The sequence below is a fragment of the Lemur catta genome, chromosome 4 (genome assembly GCF_020740605.2).
Source record: "Lemur catta isolate mLemCat1 chromosome 4, mLemCat1.pri, whole genome shotgun sequence".
NCBI lineage: Eukaryota > Metazoa > Chordata > Mammalia > Primates > Lemuridae > Lemur > Lemur catta.
Window position 1 is genome coordinate 35,819,457 of NC_059131.1, and position 16,033 is coordinate 35,835,489.

A 16,033-nucleotide genomic window follows, 5' to 3' on the forward strand; every position below is an offset into this window, starting at 1 on the left:
AGCAGGAGTTCTTTATATATCCTAGATACAAGTCCCCTATCAGATATATGATGTGCATATTTTTTTTCCATTTTGTATCTTTTTACTTTCTTGATGGTATCCTTTGAAGCAAAAAGATTTTTACTTCTGATGATGCCCAATTTATTTTTTTCTTTTGTTGCTTGTGCTTTTGTTGTCATGTGCAAGAAACCTTTGACATATCTAAGGTCAAGAGGATTTAAACCTATGTTTTCTTCTAAGAGTTTTATTAAACTCTTAACATTTAGGTCTTTGATCTATTTTGAGTTCATTTTTGACTTCTATAGGGGTCCAACTTCTTTCTTTTGGGTATCCAGTTGTCCTAGAACCATTTGTTGAAGAGACAGTTTTTCCCCATTGAATTATTAATATCTGGTACTCTCTAACCACTTGAAAAGACAGAATACCATAAAAATCCCATATTTTCAGAATTGGAAGGGACCTTGAAATGTATACCGGTCAGGCTTCTTAGTAGCAGATAGCAGAATGCATTCTAACAATTTAATTGGGAAAAAATTTATAAAGTGTTGTTGGAAGGAAGAGAGGCGAAGGCTCAGGTCCAGAGGTTCTCAAACTTGGCTGCGCATTGGAATCACTTGGGAGCTAATGCTCATGCTATACCCCAGACCATGAATCAGATTGCCTGCAATAGAATCCAATATGTTAAATAATCTCCTCAGGTGATTCCAATGCACAGCCAATATTAAGAATCAGTACTCTAGACTGAGCTGTTAGGAATAACCTCTAGAACCACACTGCTAAACTGGCCTGGCAACGGAGCTACTCTGCAAGCTGCAGCCCCTTCTGCCTGCCTACTCCAGAAACGTACTGCCTCTGCAGTTACCTATGCTAGCAAAAAATGTATGCCCAGTGCCCAGGCCGTTTCCATAGGTAGCTCTTTCTGAATCAAGGTTTTACAAACGTACATCTGGATGGTAGAACCTGTCCCATACCCACATCCTAGCGGCAAAGAAACTTGAGAAAATGGTTTATTTGGATTTTTCAATGGGAAGGTAAGATTCACAATATGAAGACCTGTTAAAATGTTAAAACTTTTTTGGATCAGCCAAGAAAGGTAAGGTCCATTGGTTGGTTACAAATCTGGATGTGCATCAGAGTTACCTGGGGAACTTTGCAATAATAGAGATTCCCAGGCCACATCCTGGGAGAGGTCTGGGTGGGTTCTGGATTCTGCAGGTTTGGACCTCTTGGGAGTCCAGCCTCCCACTTTCAATGTACATTCCCTCAAACAGAAGCCTTTCACTTCCAATCAGAGATAAGGCTTTCTCTGCACATATCTCCAGAGAAGCAACAGTGACAGATTCATACTAAAGCATAAATGGTCAAAAGAGCCTTTGGCCAGGATCCTAAATACAGGAATGGTGCACAGAAGGAGCATGGGGAGGGGGGTCTACACTAGTGAGTCTTAGTCTTTCTTGATCCTCTAAAATGGCGACTATCCATCCTTGATAGAACTATATAGTTCGAAAAGTCATTTTCAATATTTGAAGACATTTGGCAAATAAAAATAATCCCTTATATTTTCATAATAAAAACAACTGCACATATAGCTAGATAAAATCTTCTAGGCTGGTAGGGGTGTACAGAAGGTAGTGATTTCTAAGTTAAGTATCTGTAGAGGCCATCAGAATCTCTGTGGGGGCATGTGGATGAGATTTTTGTATTTATCTGAATAAGGGATGTGCTCAAAAATGTTGGATAGTGCTGCCCTAAACCAACTGCTTCTTCCTTTCTGGGGAAGAGAGGGTGAGAATTCAAAGCAAAGCAGGCAGAGGGGAGTCTTCTGATGGCCGCTACTCCAACAGCTGCCCCTTGTGCCCAGCAGACAAAGTGCTTTCTCCAAAAGATTATAATTTTAAAGCACTCCCTGGAGTCTTCAATGTACAACTTTTAAAAATTACTGGAGCCACTCGGCTGTAGCCCAGGTGACCATCGCCTCTTATTTAATGTGCTGTATATTCACCATGTCCTGGGTCAGGCTCACTTCAAATCACACCTTCCGGGAAAGCTCCTTCCTTTTTATCAACAGCTTGATTTACGACCAGCAAAAATCCATAGCCCTCTGTGACCCTTCTAAAAAGCTTGCCTTTCACACTGTGTCCTCTTCGAAGGGGGGGAAAAAACCCACCCTCATTTCTTACATCAATGCATTGGCTAGAAATACTACCTGTACCATTGGTTTATTTGAGAGAGACTTGCATTCAGGGGGAGAGGCCCCCAAGACACAGCTAATCTCACAATGCAGCTGAGAGCAATATGTAACAGGCTGTTCTCTGCAGAGAAAACAAGAATAGGAATTTGTACACATTCATGAAGGCAGCTTAGGCTGGCAGACAGTATGTTCTGAACCTTACTGGTTCTCATAACCTCTCTCCATATGTTTTCATAACCTCACGACTGCTATGTCATGAGAGTGTGGGGTGGGGGAAAGATCACCCAAAGAAATAAATCAGTTAGGTACTTAATTTGCTACCAATATAATAGGTCCTTGGCGACACCTATTAATCCAACTGAATCTTTTAAGAATAAAAAAGGGTGTTACCCATGGTGTGATGTTTCCTCTTGTTTGTCTAACTATGTGTCAGGCAGCTAGCAGGAAATCATAATAGAAAGGCATCCAAATAAAACAGAATCTCCTCTGCCACTCATAGCTGCTTAGTAAAGTCACATTATACCCCCAAAAAATCAAATGTTAATTGCAGAATTGGGGTACAGAAAGGATTCATTTTATATAGTCAAAATAGGAGCAGTGATGAATTGACTTTTGGTTGCTTTGGATTAAACAGAGAATTTGAATGGATACCTCCTGAGCTGGAAGGACGGTGGTGCAATGGAAAGCCAGCTTACTGTAGCAGCAGGACAAAAAGCAGGAGAAGCTGCGGCTGTCGGCATCCTCCCAACTGTTGCTGTGACAGGTAGGAGGCTTAGGCTCCTCGTGGTAGATTCCTGTTCCCTCAGAAACGGAAGACGAAAGCTGCCACCTCTGGATACACTTAAAATGGCAGTAGAGCATCTATGAGGTATAGAAACACAAACACAGCGTTACAGGAGATCCTGAAAAAGTCAGGAAAGATTGATTGACAAAGAGTGAAATGAATGGAAACGCTCATGTTGGGAAGGATGTAGTGACACAGACATTTTCATAGAGTGCTAGTGGGAGTATAAATTACTATGGTCTTTCTGGAGAGCACTTAAGCAGTTTTATCAAGACTTTAAATGTGCATTTCCTTTGACCCAGAAATTTCACTTCTAGGAATTTCTGGAACAAATAAGCAAAAGATGTATGTTCAAGGATGTTCATACTGGCATTTTTATAGTAGGGAACTAAGGAGAGAATTAAGTCAATTATAGTGCATCCATACAAAAGCATACTATGTAACCATTGTAAATGATATCTGGAAAGACGTACAGAAAATTGTTATCAGAAGTTTTCTTCTGTATGGCAAAATTCCAGGTTTTTTTTTTAAATAAAGGGAAAAGAAACAAATACAGGGAGAACTCCTTACCCTTCAATAATTGCAAAATAAAGCTATTTTCCCTTTTTAATATTAGGGCTACACCTGTTAGCCACACATCACTAGGGATTAGGATAGTTATTTGTTGTGATTTTCCCATTTAGAGGAGAAGCCTTGAGTAATTAACTCTCAACCCTTGGAGTCAAAAGATCGTTAGAGAGTTTCTTTAAGGGAAAACTTTTGAGGGATGGTGTGTTTAATGAAGAAGCCTTAGAGTGCTTTGCTAACTATGGATGTATTACGATTTATTTATAGAATAAATGTACATGCAATGAATGAATGAATGGAGTAAATGCTTTGTAGGGCTAGAAGGGACAAAAGAAACCATCGAAACTCTCATTCTACAAATGGGATCCTCAGAGTTGCCAACTAGAGACTTGCACAGGTATATACAGCGAGTAGGTGGCAGAGCCAGAACTGGAGTCCAGGGCTCCTGACCAGCACACTCAACACTGCTAAGGTCTGCTGTGACTTCACTGTATCAACGGGAGCTGTGAGGGGTCAGACCTCTTCTGTCTTCAGGCCCCCAAGTCCAATAAGGGCCACTTGTATGCAATCATTAGCTATTGGCAGGACACTGTTTAAAGCTGTGGTTTAACTTAGAGCTGCAAATAATGACAATGTTTCGTGCGTGGGCGCCCAGTAAACATTTGGTGGTAATCAGGATGAGGAGGCTGTTTCTTTTGCTCTGGGAAGGGACACACTGAGTGTCCCCTATACCTCATCCAAGTCCTCTGTGACCGTGGCCACTAAAAGCAGTCAGGGTGGGGCTGGGGTTGGCAGCTGAGGAAGTGTAGTTGTCTTTCTTCCTGAAGGACCTACCCCTAGCAAAGTCCTGGAGAATGTGGTTTTAGACTCCTGTAGTATTCCTTTCCAGTCTTCCTCTTCTCCACCTGCTGCTTTTCCTTCTCCGTACCTCCTTCTCTTCCCAAGTTTGTCAAAACCCTCCCAGGCACCTATCTATCCTGTGTCCTTCTTGAAGGACCATAAATGGCATTAAATAAATCTATAGCTCTCAAGCCATATTAAAAAGTGTTTCATTATGGGAAATTTCAAATACGCACAAAAGTAGGAATAACGCCCATGTCATTATTACTTTAGCTTCATCAATTGCCAATATTTTGCCAATTTTGTTTCAACTATTCCCTCTTTGAACTTTTTTTTAGTATTAATATTTTAAAGCACATCCCAGACATGATATTATTTCTCTCATAATTTAGAATGAATCCCTGAGAAGGGTGTTTGAAAACACAATCCCTATGTCATTAGTTCACAAACAAATTAACCATAATTTTTTAATATCATCTAACACTCAATTCATGTTCAAGGTTCCCAGTTGCTTCAAAAATGTAATTTTAATAATTGCTTTGATTGACTCAGAAACAAAACAAGGTCTATACATTGCATTTGGTTAGTATATTTACCAAGTCTTTTAAAAATATCTATCTACCTATTTATTTTTATTGAGGTGAAATTCACGTAACATAAAATTATCCATTTTAAAGTGATCAATTCAGTGGCATTTAGTGCAGTCACAATGTTGTACAACCACCACTTCTGTCTAGTTCTAAAACATTTTCATCATACCAAATGGAAACCCCAAACCCCATTCATTAAGCAGTTTCTCTTCATTCTTCGCTGTTATTAGCCACAGGCAACCATTAATCTGCCTTCTCTCTCTATGGATTTACCTATTCTGAATATTTCATGAAATAGAATCATACAATATGTGACTTTTTGTGTCTGGCTTTTTTCCCTTTAGCATGTTTTTGAGGTTCATCCACATTGTAGCGTGTATCAGTACTTCATTCCTTTTTATGGCTGAATAATATTTCACTGTGTGATATACTGCAAAATGTTTATCCATTCATTCATTGATGGACATTTGGGCTGTTTCCATCTTTTGGCTATTGTGTATAGTGCTGCTAAGAACATGCACATACATATATTTGTATGGATACCAATTTTCAGTTCTTTTGGTTATATACCCAGAAGTGGAATTGCTGGGTCATATGATAATTCTATGTTTAATTTTTTGAGAAATCACCAAACTGTTTTCCACAGGGGCTGCACCCTTTTACATTCCTACTAGCAATGTACAAAGCTTCCAATTTCTCCACATCCTTGCTAGCACTTGTTATTTTCTGTAATTTTGAGTATAGCCATTATAGAGGGTGTAAAGTGGTACCTCTTTATGGTTTTGACTAATGACTAATGATGTTGAGCATCTTTTCATGGGCTTCTTGGCCATTTGTGTATCTTATTTGGAGAAACGTCTATTCAAGTCCTTTTCTCATTTTTAAATTGGATTGTTTGTCTTTTCGTTATTGTTGTAAGTCTTTTTAAATCTAATAGTTCCCCTGCTCCCTCTCCTTTTTCATGCTATTTATTTGCTGAACAAACCAGGTCATTTGTCCTATAGAATTCCCCTCATTCTGCATTTGGCTGACAGTTTATTCATGGTAAATTACTCACTGTAAATTACTGGTAGTGTAATTTAACTTGTTTCTGTATCCTCTTACTTCCTGTAAGCAGATACTTTAGAACTAGAGACTTGGTTAGATTCATTTGTTGCTGTTGCTTTGTGGGAATATGTCACAGATGGTCCAATGTCCTTCCCACTGCATTACAGACAGGCATGAAATGCCTAATTGTCCAGTTTTTAATTATCCAAACTGTATTTTGAGGATCCCTAAGTTTCTTCAAGGCTGCTTAAGGAGCCCTGCAAACATTTAATTCAAATTTCATTTTAAAAATACACAGTTGATCACTTTTTGGCCTTTTGGCTAAGATCAAGTGTAAAAATACACAGCTGACTGTTGGTTTTCTGTATTTCTTCAGATTGAAGAGGAAGCCAAGTAGGTGAGCCCCAGCTCTCCGCCCTCCTTGAGCCAGAGTGGCTCTGTCTTTTGTATATTTGGGTTGTAGGTAGGATTTCACTGGAAAGAGTATTGCACTAAATTTTAAAAATATAAAATAAAATGAACGTTATAAGAAGATGATCCTCTCCTAAAATGTTAGCTGATTGTGTGACTCCATCATGATTGGGGTCTTTGGAAGTCAGCAAGACCTTAAGACTCAGAGGGAAAAAAGTTATTTAATGAAGCAACAGGCACACCTGCGGGGAGACACAGTGGAGTCTTCCTGGTGTCCCTCAAATCACACAACACGGGAACTGTTGTAATCTCCCCAAATCTATGGCTGCCTCCCATCCATATCATATGTTCCTGCCTCATTAAATGAAAGTGGACTTTGAATAAAAGCAATTCACATTTTACAACAGAGCCCAAAGTTTTATGAGAGGACCATGATCAAAAATGGAAGGTGATGTGGTAGGAATAGCTGAGAACCTGGCAATTGCCTCTGGTGCAGTCTACAGTTGCCCTTCAGGTGTCTTTTGCTGGAAAGATCTCTAATTCTGGTCACAAGAACAGATCTTCCATCTTTCTGACACAGAATATACACACTTTCTGCGATACCTTAAATCAATACCTGATTGTCCACCAGGCTCTTTTCCCGGTATTCTATTAAAATTGAGCTCCTCTCTGTAACTGAATGTTGAACACATCAAGGTGATGGATAGTGCATCAGCCCCTGTCCCCAGGATTTTGGAGGCAAAGTCTTCAGCCTTCTTGTGGCTAAAAGGAGATTTATGAACCTTTGCCTCAATTCCAGTTTAATCCTCAAGTGTCTATATTTTAATCGTCGAAGACTTGTAAAGTCTGCCCTTCATGGAAATAGGATGGACACAGAGCTGGATCACATTGCAAGCGGACGGAGAAAGCACTGCACTGAGTCCTCATATTTCTTCTGGAATGAGAAAATTGCGGTTCTGATTTTCCTGTTCCTCCACTCTGCAGCATTGTTTCTGGACTAGAAGATTTTGTCAGTAGAATGAATGCTTTAGCCAGAGTCAGTGCTTACTCATCAAATGCAATCATGTGACGTTTTGGTCAATGATGGACTGCATATTTACATGATAGTGGTCCCATAAGATTATAATGGAGCTGAAAAATTCTTATCACCTAGTGACATCATAGCCATCGTAACATCCTGGCACAGCACATTACATTACTCATGAGTTTGGGGTGATGCTGGTGTAAACAAACCTACTGTCCTGCAAGCTGTATGAAAGTATGCAATTATGTACACAGTCCATAATACTTGATAATTATAATAAACAACTATGATACTGGTTTATGTATATACTATACTATACTTTTTATTATTTTAGAGTTTACTCCTTCTACTTATTAAAAAAAAATTAACTGTAAAACAGCCTCAGGCAAGTCCTCCAGGCGGTATTCCAGAAGAAGGCATTGTTATCATAAGAGATGACAACTAACTCCATGCATGTTATTGCTCCTGAAGACCTTCCAGTGGGATAAGATGTAGAGGTGAAAGACAGTGATATTGATGATCCTGACTCTGTGCAGGCCTAGGCTAATGTGTGTTGCTTGTATCTTAGATTTTAACAAAAAAGTTTAACACATTAACTGCCATGTGGTTGTATTTAACTCACACTAGTTTTGAGCCTAGGGCCTTGTGAAGCTTATGTAACTCACATATTGCATTACCTTGGGAGCTGCATGAACATTTTTCAAGTTGCCTATAACTCATGCACAGAAAATAATAAAAAACAACAAATTTTTTATTAACTTAGGAAGGATAGTTTTGTTTTCAAAGGTTTTTTTCTATTTTTAGAACAAAACACCATGACCCCAGGGAAAAAAAATTTTTTTTCTAGTGTGGCAGTCAATATGTTAAAAAGTAAAAAATAAATAAATAAAAATTTTAAAAATAGAAAAACACTTATAAAATAAGTACATAAAGAAAGAACATATTTTTGTTTTGTTGTACAATGTGTGTTTTGAGCTAAGTGTTAATTACAAAAAAGTCAAAAAGTTAAAAAAATTAAAACATTTATAAAGTTAAAAAGTTGTAGTAAGTCAAGGCTAATTTATTATTTAAAAAGGAAAAATATTTTAAAAATAAATTTAGTGTAGCCTAACTGTACAGTATTTATAAAGTCTACAGGCATGGTCTAGTAGTCCTTCACATTCACTCACCACACACTCACTGATATACCCAGACCAACTTCCAGTCCAATAAGCTTCATTCATGGTAAGTATCTTATGCAGGTGCACTGTTTTAATAGTCTTTTATACCATATTTTTACTATACCTTTTCTATGTTTAGATACATAAATACCATTGTGTTACAGTTGCCTATAGTATTCAGTATAGTAACATTCTGTATAGGTTTGTAGGCTAGGAACAATAGGTTTTACCTTGTAGCCTTGTTGTGCAGTAGGCTATACCATCTAGGTTTGTATAAGTACATTCTATGATGTTTGCACAATGACAGAATAGCCTAACGATAAATTTCTTAGAATGTATCCCCCTCATTAAGCAATCCATGACTATACTTGTGTTATCATTGCTGACACCATCATCATCATTGTCATCATTATGCCTGTATTCCAACATAACAATGGGAGAGAGGGACAATTACTATCTCTCTTAACCTTCTGTAACTGAGAAAAAAGTGCTACAGGAGCAAAGAAAGAAAAAACAGCCCCAAGGCTCAGATAGCTGTTGGCCCCACAAACTCCAAATTTACTGCCTTTCCAAACCCCCAGACACAATTCTCATAAATTTGCCATGAAAATTTTGCCTAATTTCCCTAGCTTTTATTGAAAGTGATAAAAGACATATATACAATAAAAATGAATTTTTAGACACAAATGTCAAGGTTTATCAGCTCCCAAACCCTTTCCCCAAGTCTGTCCCCAACTATGACTATAAGCCAAAGACAGGAGATGGTTGCTATAGGCCCCCACAAAAAATGAAGCTGTACAACAGGCTTTCTAAGGGCCTCCTCCTTATTCATCAGGCTGCATTCCTTATAATATAGAAATCATGCTTTTTGTGTACAGATTTGGATCTAAGATGCTCATTATGTTGAACAACTGGAGAGAACCTAAAAACCCAACAGTGGGAAGACAGGAAAGTATAATTGAATTCTGAAACATTATAAAGGATGCTACAGAAAATTGATTGATGTGGGAAGATGTTCATGATAAATTAGTTTAAAAATAAGGTGGGGGAAATTTTACATAGCTATAATTTTTCTTTTTAGTTTTGGATATTTTTAGCCTTGAAGGAACTATGTGTGCTTTATTTGGGCAGAGAAGGGATATTCTATTCTGAGATTTTCAGTGTATTTGCATGGGTTGGCTTATCAGGCTGGCTCACTGTGGAAGGCACAGGCACCTTGGACCAATGGGAATAAGGCAGAGTGAGAACAGTTCAGCCTGGGAAGAGGAGGGGCAGGGCTTGGGGGACAAGTCTAGATCACATTCTAGCAGTACTGTCTGGTTAATGAGGGAAGGGCAGATAATGGAATAAATGAAGGCTTGATATGAAGCACCAAACTCCAAACGTTGAGCCCTTTGTGATTTGGTCTAAATATGAGGGGGCCCAGGGTGATGCCAGGGCCTGGCCCTGAGCTGACATAAGGGGGGACAGGAGTGATCCTGTGATGTTTCTGTTTTGCTGTGGTTGTTTTGACCTCTATATTCTTTTTTTACCTACTTCATTCTGAGTAGAGAGACTTGGCTGTCCTCTCCTGAGTATCTTAAAGCCCACGAGTGATGTTACAAACATAAGCTAGAAGAAAACAAGTGGGTTCAAATAGAGGGAGGGTGCCGATGGGGACACTACACATGTAGATCCTCTTTTCAAGCAGCAGTTCACTACCCTAAATGTACTGCCCCGGGTAGAAATGCAGGTTAGGATTCAGAGCCTAACATCAAAGATGGAGTACTTTGTTTCAACAGGTTCAAAAACCGCTCATAGTGTCACTGTAAATATATCTGAAAGGTGTTGGCAACATCAAAGGGGTTCATTAAGAGATCTCCCAATTAAAGTCCATGGAAGTTGACTAAACTGCATAAAGGTGCTTTTATGAAAGCAGGCCCAGGAGGCATTTCAATAAAGACCTCTGGTTAGATAACTGGACCAAGAGGGCTGTGTCACAGGCCTGGAATGCAGAACAGTTTGCTGTCATGCATCTGACCTAGGGTGAAGTTCCTAACCCTTCTTACCTCAGTTTCCTTCTCTTTAAAATGATAATAATAATATCCAGCCTTACAGGGATGTTGAAAGGATGAACTAATATTTTTATTTATTTTTGAACAAAGTCTGTTATTAAATTGTCACTCGTGAATGTTAATTCCTTTATAGGTAAAACAAAAACCACTCAAAACTACCATCTGAACCAAAATCTGTGGTATACTTGCTTCAGAAAGATTCCGGGTTTTCCCTCAATGACTCATACCTAAAAGAAAAGCAATGGAAGAGGAAGGTGTAACCCAACCCACACCTCGAGGTTCAGAACAAACAAAATGGTGGGAGGTTGAAGGAAGGAGGCTGTCAGGTGGTCAGAATTTGAATAAGGATTGAAAGAAATATTCTCTCATCCCTCTAGTGTTCAAATGATCTCACTTGGTCATTTAGATAAATATAGGTTCTGGTAAAACTTGGAAGCTTTCTGCAAGATTGTTCAAAAAGATAAGAAAAAAGGGAGGCCCCATTGCTGAAGTGACATACGTACACACACTGTAATAGTGAACCCTGGACAAAGAGATCTACCATAATTCCAATTTAACTTCCAGTCCAGAGGCCAGTTCAGCCAAATATTTTGTTCCTGCTTTTTAAAACTCAGTGGCGAGTACATAAAAATGTCTGCAACCCAGATGAGGTTGTTAAATTCCTTCTTAAGAACAAGACAGAAAAGAGAAGTGATTTACTGGAGTATGTTGCTGGGTTTGTTTTTTATTTTTATTTTTGCTCTTCTAATTCCCAAGCCCACAGCAGCCCGTTGCGTTGAATCGTGATTTGTTTTTGTCTCATATGAATGTGAACATCCATCCTCCCAGCAGAAATGGTAAATAGCTGTACACATCTATGTCATGAAGTGGCCATAAATAACAATCATTTATGGGGCTGGTGGGAGGGCAACCTTAGGGCTCACAGAATTGCTTGCAGCAACACTGCTCTATGAAGTTTTTTCTAACTAAAGGAGTAGAAACATTGATTTTTGTTGTTGCTGTTGTTTAAAAGTATTATTTTAAAATAATACAAATGCACAGGGAAAAAAAGAAAGAAATTGACATGTCATAGAGTGGTATTAAAGGAAAAGGCTCTATATCCTGCCATCTCCATTTCTCTGCCCCGGTGATAACCACTTAAAAATGATCAGTTTTAGGTTGCCCAAATCATACAGGAACTGCTTTTATTAATAAAAATTTCAAACCATACAGATAAGGCTTGAGTTTCTCTTGACCACCATCCCAATTACATTCCCCTCCTCAGGGGTAATCACTATTGTTAACAGAGGTCTGTTTCCTCCAGATCTTTATGATCTTTGTAGGCATAAATGTTTTGATTTTTATATTATACAAATGGTATACCACGTTTGTTTTCCAGCTACTTGCTTTTTTGACTTAACATTATGTCTAGGATATCTTTCCATGTCAGTGCATATATATCCATTTTATTTCTTTAAATGGCTATGTTATGACTGTCACATAGTATATTTATGTACCATGAACATTTAGATATTTCCAATTCTTCATTATAATGACATGGAGCTCCAATGAACATCATTATCCCTACTTCTTGGTGCATATGTGGAAGTTTTTCTCTAGAGTAGATATAAAAGTATCCATTTGTAGCCATTTCTAATTTTAGTTCTTCTGTTGGTCACCATGACCATTCAGAATAATGAGCTAATCATTTATTTCTTGGTTTACCAAATTTAGATCTTATCAATTGACTCCTTACCATGAAAGGTGAGGAATTTAGCTCACTTATATGACTTTTTACCTTCCTTTCACTCCCAAGTTTCGTTAGCTATATTTTTATTACTGGCTCTTCTATTGATTACATTTACAACTTTATATAATATACTTAAATATCTAATTCTTATACAGTCAACTTTAGACAATATCTTTTGATTCTCTGCAATGAACAATGAGGATATTAGCACGTCTACATCATCTGCTCTCCTCTTCTCCCAAGTCCAGTCAGTTACTGTATTCCTCTTACTCTGTCCAGGTTTATAAAATTTCCATTCTTTTTTATAACTATAATTAAGTTTTCCATGGTTTCTCTGTCAACTGATTCTGAAAATTGGAAAGCTTCTGATAATATTTTAATATAATGACTTTTTAAACAATATTCTCAGTATACCCAAATATTGTTGTTGAGTTCTTAGAGAAGCAGCAGTACTGCTCAGAGAAACCTTTTCAAGCATCAAGGTCAAGTGGATTGCATTTTCTTATACTCCATCATACTCTGGAAATCATGTTGCATTTTACTTTGATTCATAGATGGAACTTAACTTCCTAATAAAGTCCTCCCATCTCTTCCTTCCTCCCTTCCTTCCTTCTTTCTTTTCTCCTTTCTTTTTAAAAAAATTATTTATGATCCAACTCTGCCTTCATATTTTATATGCATTTGGGGCTACCACTTCCTGTGCTCTGTTTTTTTTTTAACCTGTAAATAAGGTCTTATCCACTTTTTCTTTTCCAGAAAGTCATGAAATTTTCTGCTCTATGAATTGCTTCTCTCTTCTAATCTCTTTTGTATATTTTTAATCTTGTTTCAGTAAGAATTTGGATAAAGGGAATTTAAATGCATAAATTCAGATATCCATCTTGAACCAGGCAAAGGAGGAATTTTTTAAATTTTCTCTTAAATGCCATTTCTTCTTTTAAGGCATTTTCAACATTATATGGCAGCCCACCTCATAGAGTTGTTATGAGTATTAAAAGCAATAATATACATAAAGCACTTGGTGCAATGCTGGCACATGCTAAGCATTCAATAAACGTTAGTTGTTTTTCTAATGAACCTTGCCTTCTGAACATATACAGTCCTCTGTGGGAAATTCCAAGGGAAGGAACGGATGTGGTCTCCATATCCCACTGGAGTTCCTAGTCTAAGGTGGCAATATGGCCAATATTTTTACTTTATGGTGCTTCACATATAGTAAGAATTTAATGGATATCTATTGGATGAATAATCAAATAACCCCCAGGTCCCAGTGGAAGAATGGCTCCTCCTCTCAGGGAATACTCAGTCGAAGAGAAATAAGACACATATGTAAACAGATACTGAGTACATTTAAGCCTGGTTCACTCATATAATTCATTCAACCAATATTTGTTACTCCTTGACTATGTTAGGAAATGTAGCAAGACACAGTTCTTGCCTTCAAAGGGTTTAAAGTCTTTTGGATAAGGTTTATACACAGAGCTAAATACATCAGGGAGAGGGCATTACTCATCAATGGGGTAAGGCAACTTTTCAAGTCACCTCATTCCCATGTCCAAGTCCTCTCTCTCCTCTCTGGCCACCATCCATCTCTCATGGTGTGTCTATAGCAATGTTTAGTTCTGAGGCAATAAAAACATCATGTGAATTGTATCAGAAAAAAAAATGGAGATAGGTATATAGTTCCCTACCTCCTTGGATAAACCTATGGGGTTTAATCTCCCCGCCGGCAAATGAGCTTTCCAAAGAATACACATTGTTCACACTGACATAACCCTAGCCATTCATTGACTTCTTTTCTCTGTGATGGAAACCCCTCACTCCATTAGTCATCTTATAAATGCATACCTAAGGGGTTGGAAAAAATCTACTTGTACTTTTACTCCACCATCACCTCAAACTCAATATGTGATATTTCTGGAGAAAGACAATGGTGTGGAGAAAAAAACTTTGAAGCTAGACAAACAGGGGTCCAAATCCAGTCTATCTTTTACCATAGTAATAGAATTTTTAGCTGCCTGTGAGGTTGCCTAGAATAGAACAAGCCTTCCATGGCCATGTAAATAAATTCTGGCCAAAGAGATATAGGTGGAAGCAGTAGTGTGCTGGTAAATGTTCAACTGGCTCTACACACACACAGCATGTGTGTATATGTGTGTATAAAAATTTATTATACATTTTACTGATATCAAAGATACACAAATTTTTATAAATTATAAAAAATGTACAGTATTCTTTATCATAAGTTCTATATAGTTAACTGAATCTTACAGAATGCTTTGGTTGATTTTTTCTGAACTCTTATATCCATATGCAACCTATGATTGCAATTCCACCATGATTTGACAAATGGAGTTGCATTCCAATTTACTAAGTCTGTTCCTGATAAATGTGTTATTATTAAATCTGAAATGTGATCTACTATTAAACTATTTCTCATCCTGATACAAATTATATTCATTAAATTTAACTCTTTTTCAGCTTCAGCACTATGAGTTGGAACTTCACTCATTCGTCAGTGAGGGAATGACTTCTCTGCTGAACTGCATAATAGTTTTGAAATACTGGAAGAATATTTTCTTAATGTTTTGTGCTATTCATAATGTTGTGGTTATAGGTACACCACATTTTTAAGTTTAATCTGCATTTTAAACATTTTTTTTCATTACTTTCCTAAATTTAGACAATCAACATAATAATAAACCAAACCCTGACTTGTAGGAGTTGCTAATTTCCATGGTGTAAAGATTCCCATCATGGCTGAGCTCAAACAGCCAGCATGAGGTCACTGAATGAAGAGCTGAGAAGAAATATGCAGTATTTCCATCATATGAATGCTGTAGATATTTCATATCTTTATGGTTACTTGGAATTCTCTGAATTGTCTATTCATATTTTCTTATCATTTTTCAATTGAGTTGTTTCTTTCTCTCTCTCTCTCACTTGTAAGAACTCTTTGTATATTATCAGTCATATGTATCGTTTATCACTAGAATATAAACTCCATGAATGCAGAGATATTTGTTTTATTTAGCATTGCAATCCAGTAGCACCTATAACATAAAAGATGTTCAAGCAAATATTTGTTAACTGAATGAGTGTGTTGCAAATATTGTCCCAGATTATGATTTGTCTTGTTATTTATTTTTTATGCTTGTTTTTTACCATACAAAAATGTTAAAATGTATGTCTACTTTTTTATTTATTACACCTGAGTTTTCTGTCCTATTTAAAAATGTCTCTCTCATCCCAAGGTTGATTATTCTCCTAAATTTTCTAAACGTTTTATTTATTTTTTTGCTACATTTAAATCTGGAATCCATCTGGAATTTATTTTTGTATATGACATGCATTTCTTCCAGATGGCTAGCCCATTGTGCCACTTCTGTAAAGAAATTATTTTTCTCTGCTAAACTAAAATTCTACCTTTGTGGTACATTAAGTTCCCATGTATGTTGGACTCTATTTCTGGCTCTCTAATTTGTTCTGTTATATATTTGCCTACTTCTTCTGGGCCTTTATGATGCTCTCGATGCACTGAATTAATGGTAATTGTAATGTAATAACAGGGTACTGTTATGTAATATTTACCATATGCCATTCTGAGCAATTTGCATTTAATTCTCACACAACCCC

The 16,033-nt window shown here is 37.3% G+C and overlaps 1 long non-coding RNA gene across 1 annotated transcript in view; it reads right to left on the reverse strand.

Moving 5' to 3' along the window:
* Window positions 1–2,761: 2,761 nt before the first annotated feature.
* Window positions 2,762–16,033, reverse strand: part of LOC123636902 — a 100,836-nt gene continuing 87,564 nt past the window's right edge. Inside the window, exon 3 of the long non-coding RNA XR_006734699.1 lies at window positions 2,762–3,052. This is a non-coding gene — a long non-coding RNA (uncharacterized LOC123636902). The remainder of the gene's footprint in view (window positions 3,053–16,033) is intronic.